At 33.6% G+C, this 18,813-nt stretch overlaps 27 non-coding genes across 27 annotated transcripts; all 27 read right to left on the bottom strand.

Annotated features, from left to right (window-relative positions):
* Positions 1-132: 132 nt before the first annotated feature.
* On the bottom strand, positions 133-204 carry Trnan-guu (transfer RNA asparagine (anticodon GUU)). Its single transcript has one exon. It is a non-coding gene; the product is annotated as a tRNA-Asn (tRNA).
* A 496-nt stretch (positions 205-700) lies between these two features.
* On the bottom strand, positions 701-772 carry Trnah-gug (transfer RNA histidin (anticodon GUG)). The gene has a single exon. It is a non-coding gene; the product is annotated as a tRNA-His (tRNA).
* A 210-nt stretch (positions 773-982) lies between these two features.
* Trnah-gug (transfer RNA histidin (anticodon GUG)) lies at positions 983-1,054 on the bottom strand. Its single transcript has one exon. It is a non-coding gene; the product is annotated as a tRNA-His (tRNA).
* Positions 1,055-1,265: 211 nt separating this feature from the next.
* Trnah-gug (transfer RNA histidin (anticodon GUG)) lies at positions 1,266-1,337 on the bottom strand. The gene has a single exon. It is a non-coding gene; the product is annotated as a tRNA-His (tRNA).
* A 1,068-nt stretch (positions 1,338-2,405) lies between these two features.
* Trnah-gug (transfer RNA histidin (anticodon GUG)) lies at positions 2,406-2,477 on the bottom strand. The gene has a single exon. It is a non-coding gene; the product is annotated as a tRNA-His (tRNA).
* Positions 2,478-2,973: 496 nt separating this feature from the next.
* Positions 2,974-3,045, bottom strand: Trnah-gug (transfer RNA histidin (anticodon GUG)). The gene has a single exon. It is a non-coding gene; the product is annotated as a tRNA-His (tRNA).
* A 213-nt stretch (positions 3,046-3,258) lies between these two features.
* Trnah-gug (transfer RNA histidin (anticodon GUG)) lies at positions 3,259-3,330 on the bottom strand. Its single transcript has one exon. It is a non-coding gene; the product is annotated as a tRNA-His (tRNA).
* Positions 3,331-3,540: 210 nt separating this feature from the next.
* On the bottom strand, positions 3,541-3,612 carry Trnah-gug (transfer RNA histidin (anticodon GUG)). Its single transcript has one exon. It is a non-coding gene; the product is annotated as a tRNA-His (tRNA).
* A 1,628-nt stretch (positions 3,613-5,240) lies between these two features.
* Positions 5,241-5,312, bottom strand: Trnah-gug (transfer RNA histidin (anticodon GUG)). Its single transcript has one exon. It is a non-coding gene; the product is annotated as a tRNA-His (tRNA).
* A 493-nt stretch (positions 5,313-5,805) lies between these two features.
* On the bottom strand, positions 5,806-5,877 carry Trnah-gug (transfer RNA histidin (anticodon GUG)). Its single transcript has one exon. It is a non-coding gene; the product is annotated as a tRNA-His (tRNA).
* Positions 5,878-6,937: 1,060 nt separating this feature from the next.
* Trnah-gug (transfer RNA histidin (anticodon GUG)) lies at positions 6,938-7,009 on the bottom strand. Its single transcript has one exon. It is a non-coding gene; the product is annotated as a tRNA-His (tRNA).
* Positions 7,010-7,777: 768 nt separating this feature from the next.
* Trnah-gug (transfer RNA histidin (anticodon GUG)) lies at positions 7,778-7,849 on the bottom strand. The gene has a single exon. It is a non-coding gene; the product is annotated as a tRNA-His (tRNA).
* Positions 7,850-8,059: 210 nt separating this feature from the next.
* Positions 8,060-8,131, bottom strand: Trnah-gug (transfer RNA histidin (anticodon GUG)). The gene has a single exon. It is a non-coding gene; the product is annotated as a tRNA-His (tRNA).
* A 779-nt stretch (positions 8,132-8,910) lies between these two features.
* On the bottom strand, positions 8,911-8,982 carry Trnah-gug (transfer RNA histidin (anticodon GUG)). Its single transcript has one exon. It is a non-coding gene; the product is annotated as a tRNA-His (tRNA).
* A 213-nt stretch (positions 8,983-9,195) lies between these two features.
* On the bottom strand, positions 9,196-9,267 carry Trnah-gug (transfer RNA histidin (anticodon GUG)). The gene has a single exon. It is a non-coding gene; the product is annotated as a tRNA-His (tRNA).
* A 211-nt stretch (positions 9,268-9,478) lies between these two features.
* Positions 9,479-9,550, bottom strand: Trnah-gug (transfer RNA histidin (anticodon GUG)). The gene has a single exon. It is a non-coding gene; the product is annotated as a tRNA-His (tRNA).
* A 1,062-nt stretch (positions 9,551-10,612) lies between these two features.
* Trnah-gug (transfer RNA histidin (anticodon GUG)) lies at positions 10,613-10,684 on the bottom strand. Its single transcript has one exon. It is a non-coding gene; the product is annotated as a tRNA-His (tRNA).
* A 212-nt stretch (positions 10,685-10,896) lies between these two features.
* On the bottom strand, positions 10,897-10,968 carry Trnah-gug (transfer RNA histidin (anticodon GUG)). Its single transcript has one exon. It is a non-coding gene; the product is annotated as a tRNA-His (tRNA).
* A 1,348-nt stretch (positions 10,969-12,316) lies between these two features.
* On the bottom strand, positions 12,317-12,388 carry Trnah-gug (transfer RNA histidin (anticodon GUG)). Its single transcript has one exon. It is a non-coding gene; the product is annotated as a tRNA-His (tRNA).
* Positions 12,389-13,157: 769 nt separating this feature from the next.
* Positions 13,158-13,229, bottom strand: Trnah-gug (transfer RNA histidin (anticodon GUG)). Its single transcript has one exon. It is a non-coding gene; the product is annotated as a tRNA-His (tRNA).
* A 210-nt stretch (positions 13,230-13,439) lies between these two features.
* On the bottom strand, positions 13,440-13,511 carry Trnah-gug (transfer RNA histidin (anticodon GUG)). The gene has a single exon. It is a non-coding gene; the product is annotated as a tRNA-His (tRNA).
* Positions 13,512-14,290: 779 nt separating this feature from the next.
* On the bottom strand, positions 14,291-14,362 carry Trnah-gug (transfer RNA histidin (anticodon GUG)). Its single transcript has one exon. It is a non-coding gene; the product is annotated as a tRNA-His (tRNA).
* Positions 14,363-14,575: 213 nt separating this feature from the next.
* On the bottom strand, positions 14,576-14,647 carry Trnah-gug (transfer RNA histidin (anticodon GUG)). The gene has a single exon. It is a non-coding gene; the product is annotated as a tRNA-His (tRNA).
* Positions 14,648-14,857: 210 nt separating this feature from the next.
* Trnah-gug (transfer RNA histidin (anticodon GUG)) lies at positions 14,858-14,929 on the bottom strand. The gene has a single exon. It is a non-coding gene; the product is annotated as a tRNA-His (tRNA).
* A 1,062-nt stretch (positions 14,930-15,991) lies between these two features.
* Positions 15,992-16,063, bottom strand: Trnah-gug (transfer RNA histidin (anticodon GUG)). The gene has a single exon. It is a non-coding gene; the product is annotated as a tRNA-His (tRNA).
* A 212-nt stretch (positions 16,064-16,275) lies between these two features.
* On the bottom strand, positions 16,276-16,347 carry Trnah-gug (transfer RNA histidin (anticodon GUG)). The gene has a single exon. It is a non-coding gene; the product is annotated as a tRNA-His (tRNA).
* A 1,350-nt stretch (positions 16,348-17,697) lies between these two features.
* Positions 17,698-17,769, bottom strand: Trnah-gug (transfer RNA histidin (anticodon GUG)). Its single transcript has one exon. It is a non-coding gene; the product is annotated as a tRNA-His (tRNA).
* Between the last annotated feature and the right edge of the window lie 1,044 nt (positions 17,770-18,813).

The following is an 18,813-nucleotide window of genomic DNA, read 5'->3' as shown; positions in this document are numbered from 1 at the left end:
ATGACTAGAAATATTAACTCTTACTCAATGTCATCTATATACATGTTAAAAAAGATCAAGTTAAAAATAAATGGTTTCAAATACATTTAATTAGTAGGTGATTAAGGATTCACAAGTTGTACAAAACATCAATGCCGTGACCAGGATTCGAACCTGGGTTACCACGGTAACAACGTGGGGTCCTAACCTCTAGACGATCACGGCTAACACTGACGTCTGTCCTTTTTGCTGTATAACAAAATATTACTTTAAATCAATATAAAAAAAAACCCAAAACAATACTCATGACTAGAAATATTAAGTCTTACTCAATGTCATCTATATACATGTTAAAAAAGATCAAGTTAAAAATAAATGTTTTCAAATACATTTATTAATTAGGTGATTAAGGATTCACAAGTTGTACAAAACCTCAATGCCGTGACAAGGATTCGAACCTGGGTTACCACGGCCACAACGTGGGGTCCTAACCTCTAGACGATCACGGCTAACACTGACGCCTTTCCTTTGTGCTGTATAACAAAATATTTCTTTAAATCAATATAAAAAAACACCCAAAACAAGACTCATGACTAGAAATGTAAACTGTTACTCAATGTAATCTATATACATGTTAAAAAAGATCAAGTTAAAAATAAATGGTTTCAAATACATTTATTAATTAGGTGATTAAGGATTCACAAGTTGTACAAAACATCAATGCCGTGACCAGGATTCGAACCTGGGTTACCACGGCCACAACGTGGGGTCCTAACCTCTAGACGATCACGGCTACCACTGACGCCTTTCCTTTTTGCTGTATAACAAAATATTACTTTAAATCAATATAAAAAAACCCAAAACAAGACTCATGACTAGAAATATTAACTCTTACTCAATGTCATCTATATACATGTTAAAAAAGATCAAGTTAAAAATAAATGTTTTCAAATACAGTTATTAATTAGGTGATTAAGGATTCACAAGTTGTACAAAAGATCAATGCCGTGACCAGGATTCGAACCTGGGTTACCACGGCCACAACGTGGGGTCCTAACCTCTAGACGATCACGGCTACCACTGACGCCTTTCCTTTTTGCTGTATAACAAAATATTACTTTAAATCAATATAAAAAAAACCCAAAACAAGACTCATGACTAGAAATATTAACTCTTACTCAATGTCATCTATATACATGTTAAAAAAGATCAAGTTAAAAATAAATGTTTTCAAATACATTTATTAATTAGGTGATTAAGGAATCACAAATTGTACAAAACATCAATGCCGTGACCAGGATTCGAACCTGGGTTACCACGGCCACAACGTGGGGTCCTAACCTCTAGACGATCACGGCTAACACTGACGCCTGTCCTTTCTGCTGTATAACAAAATATTTCTTTAAATCAATACAAAAAAAAACACAAAACAAGACTCATGACTAGAAATGTAAACTGTTACTCAATGTAATCTATATACATGTTAAAAAAGATCAAGTTAAAAATAAATGTTTTCAAATACATTTATTAATTAGGTGATTAAGGATTCACAAGTTGTACAAAACATCAATGCCATGACCAGGATTCGAACCTGGGTTACCACGGCCACAACGTGGATTCCTAACCTCTAGACGATCACGGCTAACACTGACGCCTGTCCTTTTTGCTGTATACCAAAATATTACTTTAAATCACTATAAAAAAAAAACCCGAAACAAGACTCATGACTAGAAATATTAACTCTTACTCAATGTCATCTATATACATGTTAAAAAAGATCAAGTTAAAAATAAATGTTTTCAAATACATTTATTAATTAGGTGATTAAGGATTCACAAGTTGTACAAAACATCAATGCCGTGACCAGGATTCGAACCTGGGTTACCACGGCCACAACGTGGGGTCCGAACCTCTAGACGATCACGGCTAACACTGACGTCTGTCCTTTTTGCTGTATTACAAAATATTACTTTAAATAAATATAAACAAAAAAAAACCAAAACAAGACTCATGACTAGAAATATTAACTCTTACTCAATGTCATCTATATACATGTTAAAAAAGATCAAGTTAAAAATAAATGGTTTCAAATACATTTATTAATTAGGTGATTAAGGATTCACAAGTTGTACAAAAGATCAATGCCGTGACCAGGATTCGAACCTGAGTTACCACGGCCACAACGTGGGGTCCTAACCTCTAGACGATCACGGCTAACACTGACGCCTGTCTGTTTTGCTGTATAACAACATATTACTTTAAATCACTATTAAAAAAAAACCAAAACAAGACTCATGACTAGAAATATTAACTCTTACTCAATGTCATCTATATACATGTTAAAAAAGATCAAGTTAAAAATAAATGTTTTCAAATACATTTATTAATTAGGTGATTAAGGATTCACAAGTTGTACAAAACATCAATGCCGTGACCAGGATTCGAACCTGGGTTACCACGGCCACAACGTGGGGTCCTAACCTCTAGACGATCACGGCTAACACTGACGCCTGTCCGTTTTGCTGTATAACAACATATTACTTTAAATAACTATTAACAAAAAACCCAAAACAAGACTCATGACTAGAAATATTAACTCTTACTCAATGTCATCTATATACATGTTAAAAAAGATCAAGTTAAAAATAAATGTTTTCAAATACATTTATTAATTAGGTGATTAAGGATTCACAAGTTGTACAAAACATCAATGCCGTGACCAGGATTCGAACCTGGGTTACCACGGGCACAACGTGGGGTCCTAACCTCTAGACGATCACGGCTAACACTGACGCCTGTCCGTTTTGCTGTATAACAAAATATTACTTTAAATCAATATAAAAAAAAACCAAAACAAGACTCATGACTAGAAATATTAACTCTTACTCAATGTCATCTATATACATGTTAAAAAAGATCAAGTTAAAAATAAATGGTTTCAAATACATTTATTAATTAGGTGATTAAGGATTCACAAGTTGTACAAAAGATCAATGCCGTGACCAGGATTCGAACCTGGGTTACCACGGCCACAACGTGGGGTCCTAACCTCTAGACGATCACGGCTACCACTGACGCCTTTCCTTTTTGCTGTATAACAAAATATTACTTCAAATCAATATAAAAAAAAAACCCAAAACAAGACTCATGACTAGAAATATTAAGTCTTACTCAATGTCATCTATATACATGTTAAAAAAGATCAAGTTAAAAATAAATGTTTTCAAATACATTTATTAATTAGGTGATTAAGGATTCACAAGTTGTAAAAAAGATCAATGCCGTGACCAGGATTCGAACCTGGGTTACCACGGCCACAACGTGGGGTCCTAACCTCTAGACGATCACGGCTACCACTGACGCCTTTCCTTTTTGCTGTATAACAAAATATTACTTCAAATCAATATAAAAAAACCCAAAACAAGACTCATGACTAGAAATATTAACTCTTACTCAATGTCATCTATATACATGTTAAAAAAGATCAAGTTAAAAATAAATGTTTTCAAATACATTTATTAATTAGGTGATTAAGGATTCACAAGTTGTACAAAACATCAATGCCGTGACCAGGATTCGAACCTGGGTTACCACGGCCACAACGTGGGGTCCTAACCTCTAGACGATCACGGCTAACACTGACGGCTGTCTTTTTTGCTGTATAACAAAATATTACTTTAAATCAATATAAAAAAAAAAACCCAAAACAAGACTCATGACTAGAAATATTAAGTCTTACTCAATGTCATCTATATACATGTTAAAAAAGATCAAGTTAAAAATAAATGTTTTCAAATACATTTATTAATTAGGTGATTAAGGATTCACAAGTTGTACAAAACGTCAATGCCGTGGCCAGGATTCGAACCTGGGTTACCACGGCCACAACGTGGGGTCCTAACCTCTAGACGATCACGGCTAACACTGACGCCTGTCCGTTTTGCTGTATAACAAAATATTACTTTAAATCACTATTAAAAAAAACACAAAACAAGACTCATGACTAGAAATATTAACTCTTACTCAATGTCATCTATATACATGTTCAAAAAGATCAAGTTAAAAAAAAATGTTTTCAAATACATTTATTAAAAAGCTGATTAAGGATTCACAAGTTGTACAAAACATCAATGCCGTGACCAGGATTCGAACCTGGGTTACCACGGCCACAACGTGGGGTCCTAACGTCTAGACGATCACGGCTAACACTGACGCCTGTCCTTTTTGCTGTATAACAAAATATTACTTTAAATCAATATAAAAAAAAACCAAAACAAGACTCATGACTAGAAATATTAACTCTTACTCAATGTCATCTATATACATGTTAAAAAAGATCAAGTAAAAATAAATGTTTTCAAATACATGTATTAATTAGGTGATTAAGGATTCACAAGTTGTACAAAACATCAATGCCGTGACCAGGATTCGAACCTTGGTTATCACGGCCACAACGTGGGGTCCTAAGCTCTAGACGATCACGGCTAACACTGACGCCTGTCCTTTTTGCTGTATAACAAAATATTACTTTAAATCAATATGAAAAAAAAAAACAAGACTCATGACTAGAAATATTAACTCTTACTCAATGTCATCTATATACATGTTAAAAAAGATCAAGTTAAAAATCAATGTTTTCAAAACCATGTATTAATTAGTTGATTAAGGATTCACAAGTTGTACAAAACATCAATGCCGTGACCAGGATTCGAACCTGGGTTACCACGGCCACAACGTGGATTCCTAACCTCTAGACGATCACGGCTAACACTGACGCCTGTCCGTTTTGCTGTATAATAAAATATTACTTTAAATCAATATAAACAAAAAAACCTAAAACAAGACTCATGACTAAAAATATTAACTCTTACTCAATGTCATCTATATACATGTTAAAAAAGATCAAGTTAAAAATCAATGTTTTCAAATACATTTATTAATTAGGTGATTAAGGATTCACAAGTTGTACAAAACATCAATGCCGTGACCAGGATTCGAACCTGGGTTACCACGGCCACAAGGTGGGGTCTTAACCTCTAGACGACCACGGCTAACACTGACGCCTGTCCTTTTTGCTGTATAACAAAATATTACTTTAAATCAATATAAAAAAAAAAAAAAACAAGACTCATGACTAGAAATATTAACTCTTACTCAATGTAATCTATATACATGTTAAAAAAGATCAAGTAAAAATCAATGTTTTCAAATACATTTATTAATTAGGTGATTAAGGATTCACAAGTTGTACAAAACATCAATGCCGTGACCAGGATTCGAACCTGGGTTACCACGGCCACAACGTGGGGTCCTAACCTCTAGACGATCACGGCTACCACTGACGACTGTCCTTCTTGCTGTATAAAAAAATATTACTTTAAATCACTATATAAAAAAAACCAAAACAAGACTCATGACTAGAAATATTAACTCTTACTCAATGTCATCTATATACATGTTAAAAAAGATCATTTAAAAATAAATGTTTTTAAAACCAGTTATTAAAAAGGTGATTAAGGATTCACAAGTTGTACAAAACATCAATGCCGTGACCAGGATTCGAACCTGGGTTACCACGGCCAAAACGTGGATTCCTAACCTCTAGACGATCACGGCTAACACTGACGCCTGACCTTTTTGCTGTATAACAAAATATTACTTTAAATCAATATAAAAAAAAAAAAAACAAGACTCATTACTAGAAATATTAACTCTTACTCAATGTAATTTATATACATGTTAAAAAAGATCAATTTAAAAATAAATGTTTTCAAATACATTTATTAATTAGGTGATTAAGGATTCACAAGTTGTACAAAACATCAATGCCGTGACCAGGATTCGAACCTGGGTTACCACGGCCACAACGTGGGGTCCTAACCTCTAGACGATCACGGCTAACACTGACGGCTGTCGTTTTTGCTGTATAACAAAATATTACTTTAAATCAATATAAAAAAAAAAAACAAGACTCATGTCTAGAAATATTAACTCTTACTCAATGTAATCTATATACATGTTAAAAAAGATCAAGTTAAAAATAAATGTTTTCAAAACCATTTAATTAATAGGTGATTAAGGATTCACACATTGTACAAAACATCAATGCCGTGACCAGGATTCGAACCTGGGTTACCACGGCCACAACGTGGGGTCCTAACCTCTAGACGATCAGTGCTAAAACTGACGCCTGTCCGTTTTGCTCTATAACAAAATATTATTTTAAATAAATATTAAAAAAAACCCAAAACCATACTCATGACTAGAAATATTTAGTCTTACTCAATGTCATCTATATACATGTTAAAAAAGATCAAGTTAAAAATCAATGTTTTCAAATACATTTATTAATTAGGTGATTAAGGATTCACAAGTTGTACAAAACGTCAATGCCGTGACCAGGATTCGAACCTGGGTTACCACGGCCACAACGTGGTATCCTGACCTGTAGACGATCACGGGTAACACTGACGCCTGTCCTTTTTGCTGTATAACAAAATATTTCTTTAAATCAATATAAAAAAAAACCCAAAACAAGACTCATGACTAGAAATGTAAACTGTTACTCAATGTAATCTATATACATGTTAAAAAAGATCAAGTTAAAAATAAATGTTTTCAAATACATTTATTAATTAGGTGATTAAGGATTCACAAGTTGTACAAAACATCAATGCCGTGACCAGGATTCGAACCTGGGTTACCACGGCCACAACGTGGATTCCTAACCTCTAGACGATCACGGCTACCACTGATGCCTGTCCTTTTTTCTGTATAACAAAATATTACTTTAAATCACTATAAAAAAAAAACCAAAACAAGACTCATGACTAGAAATATTAACTCTTACTCAATGTCATCTATATACATGTTAAAAAAGATCAAGTTAAAAATAAATGTTTTCAAAACCAGTTATTAAAAAGGTGATTAAGGATTCACAAGTTGTACAAAACATCAATGCCGTGACCAGGATTCGAACCTGGGTTACCACGGCCACAACGTGGGGTCTTAACCTCTAGACGATCACGGCTAACACTGACGCCTGTCCTTTTTGCTGTATAAAAAAATATTACTTTAAATCAATATAAAAAAAAACAAGACTCATGACTAGAAATATTAACTCTTACTCAATGTAATCTATATACATGTTAAAAAAGATCAATTTAAAAATAAATGTTTTCAAATACATTTATTAATTAGGTGATTAAGGATCACAAGTTGTACAAAACATCAATGCCGTGACCAGGATTCGAACCTGGGTTACCACGGACACAACGTGGGGTCCTAACATCTAGACGATCACGGCTAACACTGACGGCTGTCCTTTTTGCCGTATAACAAAATATTTCTTTAAATCAATATAAAAAAAAACCCAAAACAAGACTCATGACTAGAAATGTAAACTGTTACTCAATGTAATCTATATACATGTTAAAAAAGATCAAGTTAAAAATAAATGTTTTCAAATACATTTATTAATTAGGTGATTAAGGATTCACAAGTTGTACAAAACATCAAAGCCGTGACCAGGATTCGAACCTGGGTTACCACGGCCACAACGTGGGGTCCTAACCTCTAGACGACCACGGGTAACACTGACGCCTGTCCGTTTTGCTGTATAACAAAATATTACTGTACATCAATATAAAAAAAAAAAACAAGACTCATGACTAGAAATATTAACTCTTACTCAATGGCATCTATATACATGTTAAAAAAGATCAAGTTAAAAATCAATGTTTTCAAATACATTTATTAATTAGGTGATTAAGGATTCACAAGTTGTACAAAACATCAATGCCGTGACCAGGATTCGAACCTGGGTTACCACGGCCACAACGTGGGGTCCTAACCTCTAGACGATCACGGCTAACACTGACGCCTGTCCGTTTTGCTGTATAACAAAATATTACTTTAAATCACTATAAAAAAAAAAAAAACAAGACTCATGACTAGAAATATTAACTCTTACTCAATGTCATCTATATACATGTTAAAAAAGATCAAGTTAAAAATAAATGTTTTCAAAACCAGTTATTAAAAAGGTGATTAAGGATTCACAAGTTGCACAAAACATCAATGCCGTGACCAGGATTCGAACCTGGGTTACCACGGCCACAACGTGGGGTCCTAACCTCTAGACGATCACGGCTAACACTGACGCCTGTCCTTTTTGCTGTATAACAAAATATTACTTTAAATCAATATAAAAAAAAAAAAACAAGACTCATGACTAGAAATATTAACTCTTACTCAATGTAATCTATATACATGTTAAAAAAGATCAAGTTAAAAATAAATGTTTTCAAATATATTTATTAATTAGGTGATTTAGGATTCACAAGTTGTACAAAACATCAATGCCGTGACCAGGATTCGAACCCGGGTTACCACGGCCACAACGTGGGGTCCTAACCTCTAGACGATCACGGCTACCACTGACGCCTGTCCTTTTTGCTGTATAACAAAATATTACTTTAAATCAATATAAACAAAAAAACCCAAAATAATACTCATGACTAGAAATATAAAGTCTTACTCAATGTCATCTATATACATGTTAAAAAAGATCAAGTTAAAAATAAATGTTTTCAAATACATTTATTAATTAGGTGATTAAGGATTCACAAGTTGTACAAAACATCAATGCCGTGACCAGGATTGTAACCTGGGTTACCACGGCCACAACGTGGGGTCCTAACCTCTAGACGATCACGGGTAACACTGACGCCTGTCCGTTTTGCTGTATAACAAAATATTACTTTACATCAATATGAAAAAAAACCCAAAACAAGACTCATTACTAGAAATATTAACTCTTACTCAATGCCATCTATATACATGTTAAAAAAGATCAAGTTAAAAATAAATGTTTTCAAATACATTTATTAATTAGGTGATTAAGGATTCACAAGTTGTACAAAACATCAATGCCGTGACCAGGATTCGAACCTGGGTTACCACGGCCACAACGTGGGGTCCTAACCTCTAGACGATCACGGCTAACACTGACGCCTGTCCGTTTTGCTGTATAACAAAATATTACTTTAAATCAATACAAAAAAAAAACCCAAAACAAGACTCATGACTAGAAATATTAACTCTTACTCAATGGCATCTATATACATGTTAAAAAAGATCAAGTTAAAAATAAATGTTTTCAAATACATTTATTAATTAGGTGATTAAGGATTCACAAGTTGTACAAAAGATCAATGCCGTGACCAGGATTCGAACCTGGGTTACCACGGTCACAACGTGGGGTCCTAACCTCTAGACGATCACGGCTACCACTGACGCCTGTCCTTTCTGCTGTATAACAAAATATTACTTTAAATCACTATAAAAAAAAAAAAAAACAAGACTCATGACTAGAAATATTAACTCTTACTCAATGTCATCTATATACATGTTAAAAAAGATCAAGTTAAAAATAAATGTTTTCAAAACCAGTTATTAAAAAGGTTATTAAGGATTCACAAGATGTACAAAACATCAATGCCGTGACCAGGATTCGAACCTGGGTTACCACGGCCACAACGTGGGGTCTTAACCTCTAGACGATCACGGCTAACACTGACGCCTTTCCTTTTTGCTGTATAACAAAATATTTCTTTAAATCAATACAAAAAAAAACACAAAACAAGACTCATGACTAGAAATGTAAACTGTTACTCAATGTCATCTATATACATGTTAAAAAAGATCAAGTTAAAAATAAATGTTTTCAAATACATTTATTAATTAGGTGATTAAGGATTCACAAGTTATACAAAACATCAATGCCGTGACCAGGATTCGAACCTGGGTTACCACGGCCACAACGTGGGGTCTTAACCTCTGGACGATCACGACTAACACTGACGCCTGTCCTTTTTGCTGTATAACAAAATATTACTTTAAATCAATATAAAAAAAACCCAAAACAAGACTCATGACTAGAAATATTAACTCTTACTCAATGTCATCTATATACATGTTAAAAAAGATCAAGTTAAAAATCAATGTTTTCAAATACATTTATTAATTAGATGATTAAGGATTCACAAGTTGTACAAAACGTCAATGCCGTGACCAGGATTCGAACCTGGGTTACCACGGCCACAACATGGGGTCCTAACCTGGTGACGATCACGGGTAACACTGACGCCTGTCCTTTTTGCTGTATAACAAAATATTTCTTTAAATCAATATAAAAAAAACCCAAAACAAGACTCATGACTAGAAATGTAAACTGTTACTCAATGTAATCTATATACATGTTAAAAAAGATCAAGTTAAAAATCAATGTTTTCAAATACATTTATTAATTAGGTGATTAAGGATTCACAAGTTGTACAAAACATCAATGCCGTGACCAGGATTGTAACCTGGGTTACCACGGCCACAACGTGGGGTCCTAACCTCTAAGCGATCACGGGTAACACTGACGCCTGTCCGTTTTGCTGTATAACAAAATATTACTTTACATCAATATGAAAAAAAAACCAAAACAAGACTCATTACTAGAAATATTAACTCTTACTCAATGCCATCTATATACATGTTAAAAAAGATCAAGTTAAAAATAAATGTTTTCAAATACATTTATTAATTAGGTGATTAAGGATTCACAAGTTGTACAAAACATCAATGCCGTGACCAGGATTCGAACCTGGGTTACCACGGCCACAACGTGGGGTCCTAACCTCTAGACGATCACGGCTACCACTGACGCCTGTCCTTTCTGCTGTATAACAAAATATTACTTTAAATCACTATAAAAAAAAAAAAAAAACAAGACTCATGACTAGAAATATTAACTCTTACTCAATGTCATCTATATACATGTTAAAAAAGATCAAGTTAAAAATAAATGTTTTCAAAACCAGTTATTAAAAAGGTGATTAAGGATTCACAAGATGTACAAAACATCAATGCCGTGACCAGGATTCGAACCTGGGTTACCACGGCCACAACGTGGGGTCTTAACCTCTAGACGATCACGGCTAACACTGACGCCTTTCCTTTTTGCTGTATAACAAAATATTACTTTAAATCAATATAAAAAAAAAAACAAGACTCATGACTAGAAATATTAACTCTTACTCAATGTAATCTATATACATGTTAAAAAAAGATCAAGTTAAAAATAAATGTTTTCAAATACATTTATTAATTAGGTGATTAAGGATTCACAAGTTGTACAAAACATCAATGCCGTGACCAGGATTCGAACCTGGGTTACCACGGCCACAACGTGGGGTCCTAACATCTAGACGATCACGGCTAACACTGACGGCTGTCCTTTTTGCTGTATAACAAAATATTTCTTTAAATCAATATAAAAAAAAAACCCAAAACAAGACTCATGACTAGAAATATTAAGTCTTACTCAATGTCATCTATGTACATGTTAAAAAAGATCAAGTTAAAAATCAATGTTTTCAAAACCATTTAATTAGTAGGTGATTAAGGATTCACAAGTTGTACAAAATATCAATGCCGTGACCAGGATTCGAACCTGGGTTACCACGGCCACAACGTTGGGTCCTAACCTCTAGACGATCACGGCTAACACTGACGCCTGTCCATTTTGCTGTATAACAAAATATTACTTTACATCAATATAAAAAAAAAAAACCCAAAACAAGACTCATGACTAGAAATATTAACTCTTACTCAATGTCATCTATATACATGTTAAAAAAGATCAAGTTAAAAATCAATGTTTTCAAAACCATTTAATTAGTAGGTGATTAAGGATTCACAAATTGTACAAAACATCAATGCCATGACCAGGATTCGAACCTGGGTTACCACGGCCACAACGTGGGGTCCTAACATCTAGACGATCACGGCTAACACTGACGCCTGTCCTTTTTGCTGTATTACAAAATATTACTTTAAATCAATATAAAAAAAAAACCAAAACAATACTCATGACTAGAAATATTAACTCTTACTCAATGTCATCTATATACATGTTAAAAAAGATCAAGTTAAAAATCAATGTTTTAAAATACATTTATTAATTAGGTGATTAAGGATTCACAAGTTGTACAAAACATCAATGCCGTGACCAGGATTCGAACCTGGGTTACCACGGCCACAACGTGGATTCCTAACCTCTAGACGATCACGGCTACCACTGATGCCTGTCCTTTTTTCTGTATAACAAAATATTACTTTAAATCACTATAAAAAAAAAACCAAAACAAGACTCATGACTAGAAATATTAACTCTTACTCAATGTCATCTATATACATGTTAAAAAAGATCAAGTTAAAAATAAATGTTTTCAAAACCAGTTATTAAAAAGGTGATTAAGGATTCACAAGTTGTACAAAACATCAATGCCGTGACCAGGATTCGAACCTGGGTTACCACGGCCACAACGTGGGGTCTTAACCTCTAGACGATCACGGCTAACACTGACGCCTGTCCTTTTTGCTGTATAAAAAAATATTACTTTAAATCAATATAAAAAAAAAACAAGACTCATGACTAGAAATATTAACTCTTACTCAATGTAATCTATATACATGTTAAAAAAGATCAATTTAAAAATAAATGTTTTCAAATACATTTATTAATTAGGTGATTAAGGATCACAAGTTGTACAAAACATCAATGCCGTGACCAGGATTCGAACCTGGGTTACCACGGACACAACGTGGGGTCCTAACATCTAGACGATCACGGCTAACACTGACGGCTGTCCTTTTTGCCGTATAACAAAATATTTCTTTAAATCAATATAAAAAAAAACCCAAAACAAGACTCATGACTAGAAATGTAAACTGTTACTCAATGTAATCTATATACATGTTAAAAAAGATCAAGTTAAAAATAAATGTTTTCAAATACATTTATTAATTAGGTGATTAAGGATTCACAAGTTGTACAAAACATCAAAGCCGTGACCAGGATTCGAACCTGGGTTACCACGGCCACAACGTGGGGTCCTAACCTCTAGACGACCACGGGTAACACTGACGCCTGTCCGTTTTGCTGTATAACAAAATATTACTTTACATCAATATAAAAAAAAAAAACAAGACTCATGACTATAAATATTAACTCTTACTCAATGGCATCTATATACATGTTAAAAAAGATCAAGTTAAAAATCAATGTTTTCAAATACATTTATTAATTAGGTGATTAAGGATTCACAAGTTGTACAAAACATCAATGCCGTGACCAGGATTCGAACCTGGGTTACCACGGCCACAACGTGGGGTCCTAACCTCTAGACGATCACGGCTAACACTGACGCCTGTCCGTTTTGCTGTATAACAAAATATTACTTTAAATCACTATAAAAAAAAAAAAAACAAGACTCATGACTAGAAATATTAACTCTTACTCAATGTCATCTATATACATGTTAAAAAAGATCAAGTTAAAAATAAATGTTTTCAAAACCAGTTATTAAAAAGGTGATTAAGGATTCACAAGTTGCACAAAACATCAATGCCGTGACCAGGATTCGAACCTGGGTTACCACGGCCACAACGTGGGGTCCTAACCTCTAGACGATCACGGCTAACACTGACGCCTGTCCTTTTTGCTGTATAACAAAATATTACTTTAAATCAATATAAAAAAAAAAAAACAAGACTCATGACTAGAAATATTAACTCTTACTCAATGTAATCTATATACATGTTAAAAAAGATCAAGTTAAAAATAAATGTTTTCAAATATATTTATTAATTAGGTGATTTAGGATTCACAAGTTGTACAAAACATCAATGCCGTGACCAGGATTCGAACCCGGGTTACCACGGCCACAACGTGGGGTCCTAACCTCTAGACGATCACGGCTACCACTGACGCCTGTCCTTTTTGCTGTATAACAAAATATTACTTTAAATCAATATAAACAAAAAAACCCAAAATAATACTCATGACTAGAAATATAAAGTCTTACTCAATGTCATCTATATACATGTTAAAAAAGATCAAGTTAAAAATAAATGTTTTCAAATACATTTATTAATTAGGTGATTAAGGATTCACAAGTTGTACAAAACATCAATGCCGTGACCAGGATTGTAACCTGGGTTACCACGGCCACAACGTGGGGTCCTAACCTCTAGACGATCACGGGTAACACTGACGCCTGTCCGTTTTGCTGTATAACAAAATATTACTTTACATCAATATGAAAAAAAACCCAAAACAAGACTCATTACTAGAAATATTAACTCTTACTCAATGCCATCTATATACATGTTAAAAAAGATCAAGTTAAAAATAAATGTTTTCAAATACATTTATTAATTAGGTGATTAAGGATTCACAAGTTGTACAAAACATCAATGCCGTGACCAGGATTCGAACCTGGGTTACCACGGCCACAACGTGGGGTCCTAACCTCTAGACGATCACGGCTAACACTGACGCCTGTCCGTTTTGCTGTATAACAAAATATTACTTTAAATCAATACAAAAAAAAAACCCAAAACAAGACTCATGACTAGAAATATTAACTCTTACTCAATGGCATCTATATACATGTTAAAAAAGATCAAGTTAAAAATAAATGTTTTCAAATACATTTATTAATTAGGTGATTAAGGATTCACAAGTTGTACAAAAGATCAATGCCGTGACCAGGATTCGAACCTGGGTTACCACGGCCACAACGTGGGGTCCTAACCTCTAGACGATCACGGCTACCACTGACGCCTGTCCTTTCTGCTGTATAACAAAATATTACTTTAAATCACTATAAAAAAAAAAAAAACAAGACTCATGACTAGAAATATTAACTCTTACTCAATGTCATCTATATACATGTTAAAAAAGATCAAGTTAAAAATAAATGTTTTCAAAACCAGTTATTAAAAAGGTTATTAAGGATTCACAAGATGTACAAAACATCAATGCCGTGACCAGGATTCGAACCTGGGTTACCACGGCCACAACGTGGGGTCTTAACCTCTAGACGATCACGGCTAACACTGACGCCTTTCCTTTTTGCTGTATAACAAAATATTTCTTTAAATCAATACAAAAAAAAACACAAAACAAGACTCATGACTAGAAATGTAAACTGTTACTCAATGTCATCTATATACATGTTAAAAAAGATCAAGTTAAAAATAAATGTTTTCAAATACATTTATTAATTAGGTGATTAAGGATTCACAAGTTATACAAAACATCAATGCCGTGACCAGGATTCGAACCTGGGTTACCACGGCCACAACGTGGGGTCTTAACCTCTGGACGATCACGACTAACATTGACGCCTGTCCTTTTTGCTGTATAACAAAATATTACTTTAAATCAATATAAAAAAAACCCAAAACAAGACTCATGACTAGAAATATTAACTCTTACTCAATGTCATCTATATACATGTTAAAAAAGATCAAGTTAAAAATCAATGTTTTCAAATACATTTATTAATTAGATGATTAAGGATTCACAAGTTGTACAAAACGTCAATGCCGTGACCAGGATTCGAACCTGGGTTACCACGGCCACAACATGGGGTCCTAACCTGGTGACGATCACGGGTAACACTGACGCCTGTCCTTTTTGCTGTATAACAAAATATTTCTTTAAATCAATATAAAAAAAACCCAAAACAAGACTCATGACTAGAAATGTAAACTGTTACTCAATGTAATCTATATACATGTTAAAAAAGATCAAGTTAAAAATCAATGTTTTCAAATACATTTATTAATTAGGTGATTAAGGATTCACAAGTTGTACAAAACATCAATGCCGTGACCAGGATTGTAACCTGGGTTACCACGGCCACAACGTGGGGTCCTAACCTCTAAGCGATCACGGGTAACACTGACGCCTGTCCGTTTTGCTGTATAACAAAATATTACTTTACATCAATATGAAAAAAAAACCAAAACAAGACTCATTACTAGAAATATTAACTCTTACTCAATGCCATCTATATACATGTTAAAAAAGATCAAGTTAAAAATAAATGTTTTCAAATACATTTATTAATTAGGTGATTAAGGATTCACAAGTTGTACAAAACATCAATGCCGTGACCAGGATTCGAACCTGGGTTACCACGGCCACAACGTGGGGTCCTAACCTCTAGACGATCACGGCTACCACTGACGCCTGTCCTTTCTGCTGTATAACAAAATATTACTTTAAATCACTATAAAAAAAAAAAAAAAACAAGACTCATGACTAGAAATATTAACTCTTACTCAATGTCATCTATATACATGTTAAAAAAGATCAAGTTAAAAATAAATGTTTTCAAAACCAGTTATTAAAAAGGTGATTAAGGATTCACAAGATGTACAAAACATCAATGCCGTGACCAGGATTCGAACCTGGGTTACCACGGCCACAACGTGGGGTCTTAACCTCTAGACGATCACGGCTAACACTGACGCCTTTCCTTTTTGCTGTATAACAAAATATTACTTTAAATCAATATAAAAAAAAAAACAAGACTCATGACTAGAAATATTAACTCTTACTCAATGTAATCTATATACATGTTAAAAAAAGATCAAGTTAAAAATAAATGTTTTCAAATACATTTATTAATTAGGTGATTAAGGATTCACAAGTTGTACAAAACATCAATGCCGTGACCAGGATTCGAACCTGGGTTACCACGGCCACAACGTGGGGTCCTAACATCTAGACGATCACGGCTAACACTGACGGCTGTCCTTTTTGCTGTATAACAAAATATTTCTTTAAATCAATATAAAAAAAAAACCCAAAACAAGACTCATGACTAGAAATATTAAGTCTTACTCAATGTCATCTATGTACATGTTAAAAAAGATCAAGTTAAAAATCAATGTTTTCAAAACCATTTAATTAGTAGGTGATTAAGGATTCACAAGTTGTACAAAATATCAATGCCGTGACCAGGATTCGAACCTGGGTTACCACGGCCACAACGTTGGGTCCTAACCTCTAGACGATCACGGCTAACACTGACGCCTGTCCATTTTGCTGTATAACAAAATATTACTTTACATCAATATAAAAAAAAAAAACCCAAAACAAGACTCATGACTAGAAATATTAACTCTTACTCAATGTCATCTATATACATGTTAAAAAAGATCAAGTTAAAAATCAATGTTTTCAAAACCATTTAATTAGTAGGTGATTAAGGATTCACAAATTGTACAAAACATCAATGCCATGACCAGGATTCGAACCTGGGTTACCACGGCCACAACGTGGGGTCCTAACATCTAGACGATCACGGCTAACACTGACGCCTGTCCTTTTTGCTGTATTACAAAATATTACTTTAAATCAATATAAAAAAAAAACCAAAACAATACTCATGACTAGAAATATTAACTCTTACTCAATGTCATCTATATACATGTTAAAAAAGATCAAGTTAAAAATCAATGTTTTAAAATACATTTATTAATTAGGTGATTAAGGATTAACAAGTTGTACAAAACATCAATGCCGTGACCAGGATTCGAACCTGGGTTACCACGGCCACAACGTGGGGTCCTAACCTCTAGACGATCACGGGTAACACTGACGCCTGTCCGTTTTGCTGTATAACAAAATATTACTTTACATCAATATAAAAAAAAAAACCCAAAACAAGACTCATGACTAGAAATATTAACTCTTACTCAATGTCATCTATATGCATGTTAAAAAAGATCAAGTTAAAAATAAATGTTTTCAAATACATTTATTAATTAGGTGATTAAGGATTCACAAGTTGTACAAAACGTCAATGCCGTGACCAGGATTCGAACCTGGGTTACCACGGCCACAACGTGGGGTCATAACCTCTAGACGATCACGGCTAACACTGACGCCTGTCCTTTTTGCTGTATAACAAAATATTACTTTAAATCAATATAAAATAAAAAACCCAAAACAAAACTCATGACTAGAAATATTAAGTCTTACTCAATGTCATCTATATACATGTTAAAAAAGATCAAGTTAAAAATAAATGTTTTCAAAACCATTTAATTAGTAGGTGATTAAGGATTCACAAATTGTACAAAACATCAATGCCGTGACCAGGATTCGAACCTGGGTTACCACGGCCACAACGTGGGGTCCTAACATCTAGAAGATCACGGCTAACACTGACGCCTGTCCTTTTTGCTGTATAACAAAATATTACTTTAAATCACTATAAAAAAAACCCAAAACAAGACTCATGACTAGAAATATTAACTCTTACTCAATGGCATCTATATACATGTTAAAAAAGATCAAGTTAAAAATAAATGTTTTCAAATACATTTATTAATTAGGTTATTAAGGATTCACAAGTTGTACAAAAGATCAATGCCGTTACCAGGATTCGAACCTGGGTTACCACGGCCACAACGTGGGGTCCTAACCTCTAGACGATCACGGCTAACACTGACGCCTGTCCTTTTTGCTGTATAACAAAATATTACTTTAAATCAATATAAAAAAAAACCCAAAACAATACTCATGACTAGAAATATTTAGTCTTACTCAATGTAATCTATATACATGTTAAAAAAGATCAAGTTAAAAATAAATGTTTTATAATACATTTATTAATTAGGTGATTAAGGATTCACAAGTTGTACAAAACATCAATGCCGTGACCAGGATTCGAACCTGGGTTATCACGGCCACAACGTGGGGTCCTAACCTCTAGACGATCACGGCTAACACTGACGCCTGTACGTTTTGCTGTATAACAAAATATTACTTTAAATCAATATAAAAAAAAAACCCAAAACAAGACTCATGACTAGAAATATTAACTCTTACTCAATGGCATCTATATACATGTTAAAAAAGATCAAGTTAAAAATAAATGTTTTCAAATAAATTTATTAATTAGGTGATTAAGGATT

This window comes from Euprymna scolopes, chromosome 40 (genome assembly GCF_053919585.1).
Source record: "Euprymna scolopes isolate OS-2025 chromosome 40, ASM5391958v1, whole genome shotgun sequence".
NCBI classification, from domain to species: Eukaryota; Metazoa; Mollusca; class Cephalopoda; order Sepiida; family Sepiolidae; genus Euprymna; species Euprymna scolopes.
Note: the sequence above shows the minus strand (reverse complement) of the source record. Positions and strands in the feature narration are given on the sequence as shown.